Source organism: Apodemus sylvaticus, chromosome 16 (genome assembly GCF_947179515.1).
Source record: "Apodemus sylvaticus chromosome 16, mApoSyl1.1, whole genome shotgun sequence".
Taxonomy (NCBI): Eukaryota; Metazoa; Chordata; class Mammalia; order Rodentia; family Muridae; genus Apodemus; species Apodemus sylvaticus.
The window spans coordinates 30,063,924-30,077,798 of NC_067487.1; positions in this window are offsets into that span (position 1 = coordinate 30,063,924).

Genomic DNA, 13,875 nt, shown 5'->3' on the forward strand with positions numbered 1-13,875 from the left:
CATAGAAGCCATCCAGAGAACTGAAGACTTGACAGTTTTGACTGTCTCGTTTTAACGTGGGTCACTGCGAGGAACGGCTTCCTGTTCTCTGCCTGGTTGACGAGGTACCCTGTACAATAAGCTCCACGAATGAACAGCAGTACACGAAGACAGAGCATTCTGCCCCGCTTTGTGTGACCTCTTCGGCCTTGTTTCTGAGACTATCAGCCAAGGAGACAATTAGCACTGGTTGCATTCTGGTCTCGTGATGTGGACGACGACTCATGAGGAAACAGACCAATACATTTCATTCAGGCCACTGAGCAATCACTGGATCATAAAGACTTTTAGTCACTGCCAAAGTGAACTCCATTTGAACCACCAGACCTGATCGTGTGAGTCCATCTGTCACTGCCAGGCCAAGCGGTCACCCATGCAGACATCTCGCTACTTGCAGTGGCCTCAGAGATGATTTATAGGTTCCATTCCAAACACAGATCTCTGTCTTGGATATGGAAAACACATTACAGAAAAGGGAGGTGTAGATATTTTTTATGTCTCCTACCTCTTCGTTCTAATTTGTCTTATTAAGTGTATCATTAGTTACTGTATGCAGTTATTAAGCTGAAATCACAGATAATTCTTATTTCTCTCCTATCTCAATTTTTCTTAGACTTTATGCTAGATTTTACTTCACATAAATAGAAGATAGTGGGAGGAAAACGGATTCTGAGCTGGAACAGGTAGATCCTCGGTGTCTTCTAAACTATGGAGGTTTGGTGTATCGAAAGGCTCTAGCTAGGAGGCTTCTACAACTGGTCTGTTTTATCTTCTTCAGACCTAGATAAAAGAGCAGCAAATAGCATCCATCTAAAGTAGACAATAGATACCTAAACCTGAAGTCTCAGACACTATGTAGGGTTGGCAGAGGGTACAGTCTGGATATTGGCCATGCTTCTAAATAAGAGATGAGACCCAAATGGGATAAATTCTTCAATCCATTCCTGAGATATATCTGTCAGTGTTTCATCTTCATGGGCACTGGCTTTTTTTGGCCAAGTAACACAAATGGGTAGTCTTCTGGGTATGGGAAGAATAATTTGGTGTTGTGTTTTGTTGTGTTTTGTTTTGTTGTTAGTCATCTCAGAGAGCAATTTCTGCAGTTGGTAGAAGTGCTTATCATGAATCTTTATCAGCACTACCTCGAAATAATTTTATTTTTTAAAAATGAAAATTAATTTTCAGGGAGGAGACATGGCTCAGAAGTTAAGAGAACTTGCTGCTTTGGCAGAGGAAAGGAATTCAATTCCCAGCACCCCCCATCTGCCTCTAGCTTCAGCCACTCTCTACAGGATGCCTTGGCACTGCACTCACAGGCACACACACACACACACACACACACACACACACACACACACACGGGGAGGGGGCAAGGGGGGAGACACACAGAGATGGGGAAGGAGGGAGAGGGAGGGAGGGAGGACGGAAGGGAGGGAGGAGAGAGAGAGAGAGAGAGAGAGAGAGAGAGAGAGAGAGAGAGAGAGAGAGAGAGAGAGATTGAAAATTCACTTTAGATAGGGAATTAAAAGAGACCCCCCTGTCCTTGGTATGCTTGCACCAAGAGAACCCACTCAGTTTCCTGACAGCCCTCTATGGGCGGAGGCTCCCAAAGAAACAAGCAAGGACCCTGCGTATCAGATGACAGCTCTCCCTCAAAAAGAAGCCAAGGAATGCATGAAAAGATGCAGCTTTCAAAGTCTCCTCCTTAGCACACAGGATTAAAACTCATGAAGGAGCGAGCAGGGTCTCTCTTCTTCCCTGGCCAGAAGCCCTGTGATAGATCCGCGTGCAGCCGGAGAAGATCACCCGAGACCTCATTTCCTCCGATACAGTCTCACGGTTTTATCACAAATCACCCATTTGTTATGTTTATTCTTTCATTAGTTCATCTCAGTGGACTCCTCTGAGATCACTGTTAGAGCCCAATTCATCTTCCAGGAGAAAAATAAATAAATAATCAGTCAGCAACAAGAAAGCTGAAATTTGAGATTAGACTCATGAAATCCAACTCAGCCATGTTGTATATTTTAAAAAAAGAAAAGGAAAGGAAAAAAGGGAAAAAAAAGTTCAAAGACACTGCTGCAAGTTTTCCCTGTGAGGAGAGTGTGTCTTTAAAGCCTGCAGAAATAAACAGCACCGCGTATAAAGCAGAGGCTCCCAAAGTTTTAAAATACTGCTCGACACTGCAGCTATGAAAGGCACGAGCGAGTTAGCAGAGAGCAAGCTGTGGTTGCATATCAGCACCGCATTACATGGGGAGTGGAACATAAGTCTTTCGTAACCATCGCTCAAAACACGAAGCAGCACCTCCTGAAAGGAGATTAGGATTTATATTATAAATAAAACGCAAGGCCTGAGATACAAAGCTCTGAGAGCCAGGAAATCACTTTACCTGTTTAATGGGAAGGATACTCAGGTGGTTTATAGTTTTTACCCTTCCTTCCTCTCCACAGAATAGATTGCTCAAGCCTGTGCCCCTGACCCGAGAGAGGGACAGGACAGATGACCATCATGATCTCTGTGCCTTCGCAGACAGTTTTCGCCGTCTGTGATGTAAGAATAAATGCACAAGACAGAAATGGACTTGAATACGGCACATGGTTGAGAAGAATGATTTGTAAGAGCCAGGCAAAAGAGCAAAACCATACCGACATGCCAAATTAACCTCTCACACTGCATCAGGTGCCTTGGTTTCAGGACCTAAGTCTTCAAATAAAAATTAAAGAGGTTTGAGAAATTACAACTGAGCCCGGGTACTGAAAAATAGCATTTGAACATTAATTTCAGGTATAAAAATAGTGAGGTAGGTCAGGACAAGACACAAAGCATGGACTAAAACCAGCTCCTCCTCAGGTAAGAATAAACCAAAGTGGAACTTAATATTAGATGATTATTTAATATCAAGGGAAGGTGATGGTATCTCGCTCAGCACCACTGTAGTGGGCACGCACAGAACACATGTGAAGAAAGGGTTGGGAATGGTGTTTCCCTTTACAAACCCCAATGGTGTTGATACTCAGCTATGAAGTACACAGAGCACACTAGTGTCTTATTTCTCAGTTACTTCAGAAGTTCTGAGAAATCTGAAACAATGTTCTCTTGGCCGTTTTCCCCAGCACAAACCTAGATTCACTCAGTGAAAGGCTGGCTTATCAAATGCTAATGAAGTGAATGGAGTCTTGATACACTTGAATAATCAAGGCATGTGACATTTTAAGTATTAGAAGTTGACCAGTTTTAGCCACATTGGTGCAGGACGCGATTTATCTCCAGCCATAAAGGAGGTAACACGCTACGCCCAGTGCTGAGCAGAACCTACAAGGGCAGCCTACCCTAGAGAGAGAACAAAAATGTGAGAAACATTTTGTTTTTCTTATCTCCAAGGAGACACCTTTGCTTTAAAACTCCAGCGATAGCCCTCAGTTCAGCCCTCAGCCCTAGGTTTTGTTCAGAATTGTCCTATTTGATGTGGGACTCTCTCGGCACTTTTGTCTTCTTTGGCCCAGAGGGGAATTGGGAATTCAAACCCAGTTTGTTGAGAATTGATGTTGTACTGTACAGAAGCACTGCTGGTGTTATGTGGCCGCACTGCTGTGGGTCCTGTCGGCCATTTCCATCCAGGCTCAGCAAATGTTGCCCTGTACCACACAGAGCTGCAGTGAGAAGATCATTCCAGAAGCCAGCATTCAATGTCTGCTGAGATTGCAGCTGAATGAACTGCGAGCTCAGAGACGTTCCTTCACACTTTCTAATCTTACACTGGATGACCCAAACACTCCTTGTGTCAGCTCTCGTGGGTGGACCCTGCCACTCTTTCACAGTTATGATGAAGAAACTTAGGCAAAGAGTCATTAAGAAATTTTCTGGAGGGAGTGCAGGGGACAGGGAGGGATGATGACCTATAGGTATGAAGTCGCCATTAGGAGAGAGAAGTCTATTTTGTCCTGCTCTGTTCATTCCATCACACAGGACAGCTAGCATAGTAAATAACTGTGTATGATACATTTCACAAAGGTAAAAAAAAAAAAGAGGTTTATGTCTGGGGACACAAATTTGTTTACAATGATGAAGGCACAGCATGTGTGTTGGAACATTGCCTAGTCGCCTGGTGCCCTGTCGGCATCTACAATTTCTATGCTTTGTGCATTCCTTTAAAAATAAATTAAAGAAGAGGAAGCATGCTAAAAGATACAAAGTATGAGGGGAGGCCTATGGAGAGTACAGGATAAGCCAGTGTCTGCCCATCCATGCTCCTTCTGCCTTCGGAGATGGCTGTCACTGCATGACTTGTGCTCCTGACCTCCCTCCTGGCCCTGAGGACCTCTGGTCTATCAGCTAGCCAGCTGTTCTCGTGCCTGCTAGACAGTATCGGAGGTGCTCAAGACTATACCCCTTGTGTCTTAATCTTTCTGTTGCCAAGGATACAGTTCTACAGACTGGGTAATTCTTAAAGGAAGGCACCTACTTTTGGCTCATAGTTCTAAAGGTCTCAGATCAAAGGCCACATCTGGTGATGGCCTTGTTCCTGGTAGAGTCTCAAGGCAGCACAGGTTATCACAAGGTAAGGGACAAAAGAGATGTATAAGTATTGTTCTCTGTTGTCTCTGTCTCTGTCTCTGTCGTTTCTGTCTCTCTCTCTCCCTCCCTGATTCGCTCCTTCCTTCCCCTCTCCCTCCCTAGAATCTATGGGAGTTATTCCTTGATGGTTTTATCTAGCTCCAATCACCTCCCTCATCACCTCATAATGGAGGTGGGACTCCACTATGAGATTGCGAGAAAAATAAACCATATTCAAAACATAGAGCCCAATTCCACTCTCCTCATCTATAGTGAGCGTTCTCCCATCATCCCATACCCATGGGTCCATTTTACAGCAACCTCCACTAGCAGATTGTTTCTATGCCCCATGGAATACCCTGTTTAATCTTCCAAGATTTCCTTGGGGACATTTTCCATGGTAAGAAAAATAAAGGAGAGTCTAGACAAAGAAAGCACTAGACAGATGTCAAAACTGCAGGAAGGTTTGGTGTGGTAAGGCAAGCACAATATTCTGAAACTTCTTAATTGCCTTCATCCAGAGTGGCATAGCTGTATACTAACATGTTCCAAGGGCTGCAGGGAAGAAGATGCCAGTGTTACACCAGGAAGTGCAAAGAAAATAAGTAACTCGGGATTTTTAACAGCAGAAGCACCATAAAAGCAGGTCTGTGGGAGCTAAGGGACAAACATTTATGTTTGATGTTGGTGAGGGTATGTCCCTGGTATAGGGTCTATCACCCCCAAAAGAAACTTTTGAAAATTCCGAAAGTGCTTTCTGGACTCATTCACAAAGAGTATAAAATTTTTTACTGTCCACTGAAGTCAGTGTCAATGTCCACCGAAGGATGAATAAATTCTTCCTAATGATCTCCCAGGCTAGTGATGTGGGGTGGGCTGCCACGGGAGGAAGTGTCATAGGGACAGACGCAGAGACTGACCCTTCGGGAATATTCACATTTCTCCAGATAGATCTGTGGCTTTGACTTTCCTCTTTCCTGCTCGTGGCTGATGTGCTTTTCAATATAAAGTCGGCCACGGAGCTTTGCTTCTTCCTAACATTTCTCATCTGAAATGTTAGTCACTGTCTTGTTCTTGTCAGTTCCACAGCAAGCATAGATGCTTCGTAAAATATAAAGGCGGGAGGGGAGAAGGTCGGAGTTGCTGTGGGGCCTCAGGCCATTGCCTTACTAGGTAAGAAATCAGACCCACAACTGTCAATCATGCTTCCATTATTTCATGTGCAAGAAAGACAAGCAGATATAAAAAAATTAAAAAATAAAAATAAAAAAATTACCTATGAATGATCAGATCCAGTGTGGACCTGATATTTTCCTCTCTTGTTTCAAGCAAGCTGAGTAGAATGTCTATATATTTACTGACTTTCTAAGCCGGAGCACGTTTGACAATCATTACTGATAATTAAGTCAGTGCAGTCAATATGTACTGTAGCTATCCCTGAATCTCTGGGTAGGTAGATGGTCTAAAATAAAGGAGAGTTCCTAAAATGTTTTCCTGACTAGGATCAAGGTAGAATTGCCATGAACATTCTCCAAACAGGGGAGCTGATTGGCCATCGTCTCACTTGATTTGTACCCCTGTGACAAGCCCAGTGTCCCCTTCAACCTGACTGCACCCTCTAGTCCTTCTTTTATTCTTACCCCTCCTCAGATGGTCTCCTGAGGAAGGCATAAACCAGCTGAAATCAAACATATTCACGATGTTGCCCAATGAACTCAGGCAACACTGCCAATCACTCTTGGAGTTCTCTGGGCAGAAAACTAAAAGCTGTTTAACTGCACAGGTTACCTTGCAATTGTAGTGACATTAACTCAGCAAGTATGTCATATGGCCAAAAGAGTGACTGACCAATAATCCGTGACAACAAGATCTATGAACGGAAGTTTCCAGGGCATCAAGCTTGAGAATATTTATATTCCCCAGAGAGGTAAAAATGAAAGTTAGGGGACTTACAGGACTGAAGCAAACTGGCTTATTTTTGCTCCCTTTTACCTCCTGCTCAGTCTCCAAAGCATAGAGATAGTTAGAATTTAAGAAACAAACATGAGCTGGAGAGATGGCTCAGCGGTTAAGAGCACTGACTGCTCTTCTGAAGGTCGTGAGTTCAAATCCCGGCAACCACATGGTGGCTCACAACAATCCATAACAAGATCTGACGCCCTCTTCTGGTGTGTCTGAAGACAGCTACAGTGTACTTACATATAATAAATAAATACATCTTTAAAAAAAAAAGAAACAAACATGTGCACATCTGTATTAATGTCTCACAGTATCTAGTTAATAGAACAGTTTGGCGAATTTATACCCATGGATTACCAGGTATTGTGTAGCAGTTTCCTTTGAGGTTAAAACCTTCCATCTTGGGGAGAAATTTCTTAAGACTTTCTTAAGACAAAAGCTGTGCTGGGCAGTGGTGGCACACACCTTTAATCCCAGCACTTGGGAGGCAGAGGCAGGTAGATTTCTGAGTTCAGGGACATGAAACAAGATGGTCTAAAAGGAGGTAAAACAGAGCATCCTATAGGGAAGCTAGTTAAGACAGGAAATACACAACTCAAAACAGCTTCAAGAAGTCCCTGGACCTGACTAGATTCACTAGACACCACCCTCCTCTAAGACTGTATAAACAATTAAGATTGCTATGAGCCACTCTCTTAGGCAGGCCAGAGAGCGAGGAAACTCAGAAGAATCAAAAACAACTGAGCTGCCTGGGAAGGCCATTCTGCAGTGCGCCTCTGCCACCGCCGCTGCCATACTAGCTGCCTGCAGGCTGTGTGACTCAGGTTTCCAGGTTTTGTGACCTCTCATCTACACAAGGGTGGAGCAGCTGTTTGAGTTATGCCTGCCCCTATAAGGAATGTCTCCCTCACATTCCTATAAGCAACCCCAATAAAGCTCACTGGCTCACCAAGTTGGACCTCTGTAGTATCCTTATCTGTCTGTCATTGGGTTCCTCTCTAGGATAAGTAGATGTTTGCTCTTGTCCCCAGGGGACTGGCATCACACAACATCAGCATATCATTATTTTGCCAGTAGGGTTTTCTTTTTGTTGTTTTTTTTTGTTGTGGTTTTTTTGTTTTTTGTTTGTTTGTTTTAATATTCAAGAGCCCAAAGGAATGAACCTGCAAATGGTTCAGATATTTGAACCATTCCAGTAGTCGTGGGGTCATTATTCCTCAAAGGAAGATGGAGAGCTGAATTGGCTATAACCCAGCTGAAAATATAATAGTATCAACTCTGTGAAACACTAAGAATCAACTACTACACACACACACACACATACACACACGCACACACACAAAAGCACATCTGCTCATAAGACTAAGTTTATCATCAAATCCATCCCCAGATTCCTATAGAAATTATAGGAAGTCTGAAAACTCCAACGTCTACGGGACACTGCATGAGGGTTACAGTCAAAACCTAAGTGTACTAAAAAAATTCTGTGAAATTACCTTTAGAATGTGAAGTATTAAGTGTATCTGAAACATAAAGCTGTTCTAGGTTGACATTCAGGTCCTCTGTCCCAAGATCTCTTGTATTAATATGAGAATATGAGAAAATCCAAAATACTTCCAATCACAAACATGTTGGGTGACAGACCCAGCCTGCCAGGTTTCTGAAAGGAAGTGTCCGTATCTTGCCTTTTCTCTAAGTTGAAGTTATCTCTGCTGATTCTTCATGGCGTGATTGCTGTTACACCTTCCGTGCAGGAATCTTCTGTCCTGACTGTTGTTTCCTTTCCATTCAAGGTCAGCTGTCACTTCAGGTGTCATTAAACTTCCATCTAACGTCATCTGTCACCTCTTGTCCTTCTAATTTATTGCCGCAAAACCGCTAAGTGATCAAAAAGTGGATGTCGAAAATAATTAAGAGATGCTTTACCGAGGAGCAGTTGCTTGGATACCAGATCCTTGTTTTTCCTGATTTAGATTCACAACAAAATGACAAGAGTTCAAAACGAGCCTTCTAAGTGACATGGGACTTCAAGTCCTTGGCTGTGTGCTTCTGCTAGTCCTTCCTGTCGGAGACGAGGGGTGTTATTCCTCCTCCTCTGCCTCATTGGCCATTGCCTATCCTACAGGACTGTCTTCTCTCTCATCGATGGACTCAATCTAACCTACAGCTGGTTTCCCTATCATAAAAAATACATTTCAAACATTTCACAGAAATGAGAAAAAGTCTACACATCAACCAAGGATACAAATAAACCAACCAACCAGCCATTTTCAAACTTGCATTCTCTTAAAACAACAACAGTAAAACAAAACAAAAACTGCAGACCACAAATCACGACTGCCCATAATGGGCTTCAAGACTGAAACAGGAATGGGCAATCAGTGATGGTGCTAGGGACAGCACCTTAATGTATCACCCTTGTGATACAAATTTTAGACTCCTGATGCCTGAAACAAAGTCATCTCAGTTCCCTAATACTCCATATTGGGCATTCCTGAATTATCCTCCCCTGTGAATTGTCATGAAAACAGCATCAACTGAAAGTCCAGAACACTGACCAAAACAAAATACTGATTGGCACTTCTCCTAGCTGAATTACGCAGATCACAGGATTCATCCAGATAAACTCACCAGTTGCAGTCATTTCTCCCAACCTCTACAGCCCTCAATGTCATCAGCAAAACAAAACAGAGCACAGAAGTAATTACCTGGCTAATTCAAACAGAAATAAATGTCTCTGGTTTGGGCTATATTATTGGAAGAATCCAGGCGGAAGTCTCTGCAACCTGGATTATCTAAGCAATTACCTCAAACTTCCACTCCATTCCGAATCCTGTCAGAGCACATCCCCTCATCAAATTTATAAACAACAGTATCTCTCAGCAAATTACTGAGGTAACATTTAAATCCAGCTGCCAATCCCTCCAAGGAGAAATTCATAGCATTTTATTCTACAGCTAGCTATGCAGAGAAAGCAAATGGCTGAGAGAAACACTAAAATCCCTAGCACAAATTTGCTATAGAATTAATATCACAATTTGTCACTGATAATGAAAGTGTATAAAACAGGTCCTGACAGCATGTTATTTCTGTAGCAGATCATTCTTCATAAAAATCCAAGTGAGGTTTTTTCCCCCCTCGTAACTGTGGAAATTATTTTCCCTAAATTCATAAAGCAAAATAATATTAATATTGTGGTTAGTAGCCATCTGCTTCATGAGAATTCTGTGCAATCATTAGTCTAAACTGATGGCATGGTGGCAAGCTGCCATGTCCCAAGACACCAGCCTCTGAAACCCACTGACATCTTTGAATCAGTCTCCTGTCCAACAGGGTGAACCACAAAATAGGAGATCGTATCAGGAAACTGTTTATAGATACTGAACTCCCAAAATACTATCCCACCCCAGGCTACATCCAGTGCCACACATCCAACAGGCAGCAAGGAATAAACATGAACCATTTAAGATGCCTGGCAGGTTCGAGAGAGCAACCAGCAACCTGAGTTCCACTCAACAACGCTAGTTTTCACTATAAAGTCGAGGAGAGGATCTAGCTGTGAGAAGTTCAACTCATCATAAAATCTTAGTGAAGTCACTGTAACTTTTTAAAGGGGACCAGGAGGCCACAGGTGCAGCAGCATGCAGAGGGACCCAAAGGAGGTGTGAGCTAACTAATATTTCTCATGCCATTTCTACCATAAAACCTTGCACCAACATTTTCTGGATTTAAGGGCCTCAAATCCGATAAGCTATGTACCCTGCCACCATTTTTTAATAGGCTGTTCTAATGTTCTTCATTTAGAAATGCAAATGAGTTGGGTGCTGCACTTTTAATGTCTCATTAGTCCTCAAGAACTCTGTCTATTTGTAATCATGGCCCATACATGTCTGTGTGTGTGTGTGTGTGTGTGTGTGTGTGTGTACACATACACATACATGTTAGCAGAATAAGGTATGTGTCAAGAGATGACTTAGCAAGATGCATAGTAACTGTTTCACTCTGGCTTGTTATCATCACACTGTAAGTTTCCTTTGGAGGTGCCTAGATGCTCCAGGCAGGAAGTTGAGAAATGGAAGAAGAAGTAAAGAACGGAGGAGTCAAACTATAAGATCACGGTCAAAGGTAGACTTGGAGTCCTTGTTCGCATCGTGGATGTTCCAGTAAACATCTTGCTTCACTGAAAACTGTACGGGAAACTTGGCAGGAAAACAGCATAGGGTGGGTTTGTGCTGTACACATACACAGGAGAGAAGTCACACTCTAAATACCTACCAGCTTTCAGTGCAAAAAAAAAAAAATGCTTGTTAAAATAACTTAGGTGACAGGTATATATACATTTGTAAACAAATGAAGAAGAAAATCACAACTTAAACTACTATATTTAAGCACACAATAAAGCTTATGTGCCCCATCCGAAGCCCTCATGGACAAACTGTCACAAATTTAAAAAAATTAAAATCATCAGGAAAGAACAAAAGGCAGTGGAGGTGAGCACAGAACTTCACACCGTCGCTTGGGCTAGTGCTAGTACGTCCATCGTCAGTTATTTAGAATGATAGCCTGAAGACGGAGACCCACGGGTTTCATTCTGAGCCACCGGGGACTCTTGTGAGCCACCATGTTTTCTCTGCTTTGTTTAATGGTACCTCAGAGACACTGAAGGAGACAGAGAAGAGCCAATAGGCTTCATGTTTCCTCTTCCAAGGTGAAGAAATAGTATATTGAAATGAGAGGGAAGGAAAGCAGAGAGAGAGAGAGAGAGAGAGAGAGAGAGAGAGAGACAGAGAGACAGAGAGACAGAGAGACAGAGAGACAGAGAGGTTAAACTCCTAGGGTCAGGCAGGAGACAAGAAGATTCCATCTCCATTGCTGTGAGAAAGGGACGCCCTAACTGGACAGCTGCATCTTCTCCTCCTGTGGTCAGTGGGTCAATGTCTTTAGCCCCATTTTGTTCTACAACAGGATAGGTACACCCTTATTCTTGACCACAGGAAGATTATATTTTGCAAAATGGACAGCAGGACAGCAGAAAACGTATCCTCCTTTCTATTGTCCCCAGTCTCTCACCTCCATGTCCAGTCATAGGCCTCCTGCCTGCCCAGCTGTAATTTGGTTCTTACACATATGTAAGAATAGAAAGTGTCATCGAGACCATTTCAAAACAATGTGACACCCTGAGCCTCATTAAATGCAAGTTTTACCTAAGATCTGACTTGTCTCTGGCCAATTACTGGCTGTATGACTTTGAAGATGTAATTGAATCTTCCCCGAGATGTAAGCTCCTTATCAATAAAATGGGATGTCTGTTGACCTTAGAACGTTGTTCTGGGGATGAAGCAAGGCCGCTTACAGCAGGCTGATGAGAGTTCCCAGTCCGTGACGGGTACCTAATAAACAGGGATCGCTGTCATTCAAAACCTTGAAGTTACAACTTTGATATTTTAAAGTTAGAGGCCACAAGACCTCTTTTTTTGAAAGTTGTGAGCCTTTCAAAACCAAGAAGTCAAAAGGGAGAAATTTTTACCCCATCTCCAGATTTCTCAGTATTGACCTCTTGGTTTTGAAAGGTAAGACATTAATACTTCTGGGTTTACTCCATTTCATCCCAGACTGCACTCGGTTTTCGCCTACAGGTCAAGAAGTGAAGTTCAACTTTCTCCTGTGGAATGGGTCGAAATTCAAATGCGGTTGGTCACCCCTGAGACATTCTTTCTACTCTCGTGCCAATGGGCATATTTTCTGATTTTTACAGTAGTTAGAGGATGCTCAGCAGACTATTGGCCGTCTTTCTTCCCCTCCACAGCACCCTCTGGGTATTAGCAGAAGTGAGGGATCTTCCCAATAGGTAACAGCTTGATTTTCCCATGGCCTTTGAGTAATGTTTGTGGTGACTTCAGCAAAAGATTTCTACCGTCCAGTTCTGGTGAACAACCAAGAGTGATGCCGCTGACGGCTACTGTTTGTGCGGGGTGCCTCTAGGCTACCGCTGACCAGCCAAGCAAAGGCAAGTGCACCAGGTCTGGCACTGGATCTCTATCAGGCAATCCGGGGCTTCTGAAAGAAGCACACATAATCCTTTATTTATCTCCATTCCTAAAGCACTGTGGTTTGTAATATCTTTTAAAGAATCCTGTTGACCCATATTCTTAGTGGCCTATTGGACTCTCCTCCTTAGTAATTCTCTTGGAGACACACGATCGTGCTTTCGAAAGACTTTACTACTCAGAAAGATAATAATAATAATCACTTTCCTCAGATTCTCAAATTTTACAAAGGTGCCAGGTCATATCACAGTTTAATGCCAGTTAATAAAAAGCCATTTAAAATATTCACTATCTCATTAAGAAAAATAGGCTTTTCCTGCAGATGTTCTTTGACACAATTATTCTGAATCAGTAATGGGCTTCAACAACTGAAGTGGAAGGAACGTGCCTTTGTCCCCCTAGTGGCCACATGGAAAATAGCAAGTACAGATTAGATTGAACAAATGACCACTAGAATGAAAACTTATTCCACTGTATTCATTGCCTTGCAGGTAAAGTGAATGGGCCAAAAACATGAAGGTTTAGACAATATGACACAATTTCTTAGCAAGTCACTACATCAAAAGGTTTGGTTCTGTTCTGAATATTACGATGTCTGGATAAGTACTAAGAATTGGATGCAAAACTTTTACAAATTTCTGTGTCAACAAACGCTCAAATGTATTCCTATTTGCCTCTTACTTCTAGAGGAATCTTTTTTAAAAACACTTTCTTCGAGTTGAAACAGTTCCTCCAGGAAAGGATCAGGAAGATTTATAAGAATCAGAAAGTAAACAAGGTTCACATGTCTGGGAAAAGCTGGCACTTTCCCCCAAGGTTATGAAAACAGTGAACAGGGGCTGGTGTGGAAGGCCCTGGGCAGTCCACTGCACACAGGAGAGCTTCAGGTCTGTCCCACTGGCAGCAAGTCTTGCAGTGAAGTCCAGGGTCTCAGCTTCCGTGAGCTGTCAGTCATGCTGGCGTGGGCTCATGGTGGTACAGCAGCTGTCTTTGAATCATTTCTTCTCCTGTAAGTAACCTGTCACCACTACTCCTGTTAGGTAACTCCCGCTTCCCCCCACCCACAGAAAAGGAAGATGAACTTTGGTGACATCCAGCCTTTGATCTGCAGTAGGCTTTCTAACTGGGATGATAGGTATATGTGTCATGCCTCCACAAGAGATGGAAAAAAAGTACATTTCCAAGGAGCATGGAGAAGGCCTCAGCTGTGACTCAGAACTCTACCTGAGCCCTCAAGGAAGCATCCCTTTCTAAGGAGTCAAGACTGACCCTG